General features: G+C 36.5%; 1 protein-coding gene across 1 annotated transcript in view; it reads right to left on the minus strand.

The window, feature by feature from the left end:
• LOC119590899 (kelch domain-containing protein 10-like) overlaps positions 1-307 on the minus strand; it is a 16,818-nt gene that overhangs the window by 13,047 nt on the left and 3,464 nt on the right. The window lies entirely within an intron of this gene.

The raw sequence follows: 307 nt of genomic DNA on the forward strand, positions 1-307 counted from the left end.
AAGTCTGAATTTCTTCCATAAGATTATCTTGGAAATCCATGTTGGTATTTAAGTTGAAGACCGATAATAAAAAATGATGTAGACTCTTTCTCTGTGTTTCAACTTTGTCTTTACAGTTGTGACTGCAAATTTACTGCCGTCGACCTGCGTTATATACCTGCCGGTCGTCCAGGTGCCAGTTTGTGTTTTATAAGAAGAATGGGGATGTCGGCTTCCGATTTTTTTGTTTCTTGTGGAATTTCTTCCTTGTAGATTCGTCTGCTTATATATCAGCTTGTGATTTCCAGATAAAATGAATTGGAAATAT

The sequence above is a fragment of the Penaeus monodon genome, chromosome 28 (genome assembly GCF_015228065.2).
Source record: "Penaeus monodon isolate SGIC_2016 chromosome 28, NSTDA_Pmon_1, whole genome shotgun sequence".
NCBI classification, from domain to species: Eukaryota; Metazoa; Arthropoda; class Malacostraca; order Decapoda; family Penaeidae; genus Penaeus; species Penaeus monodon.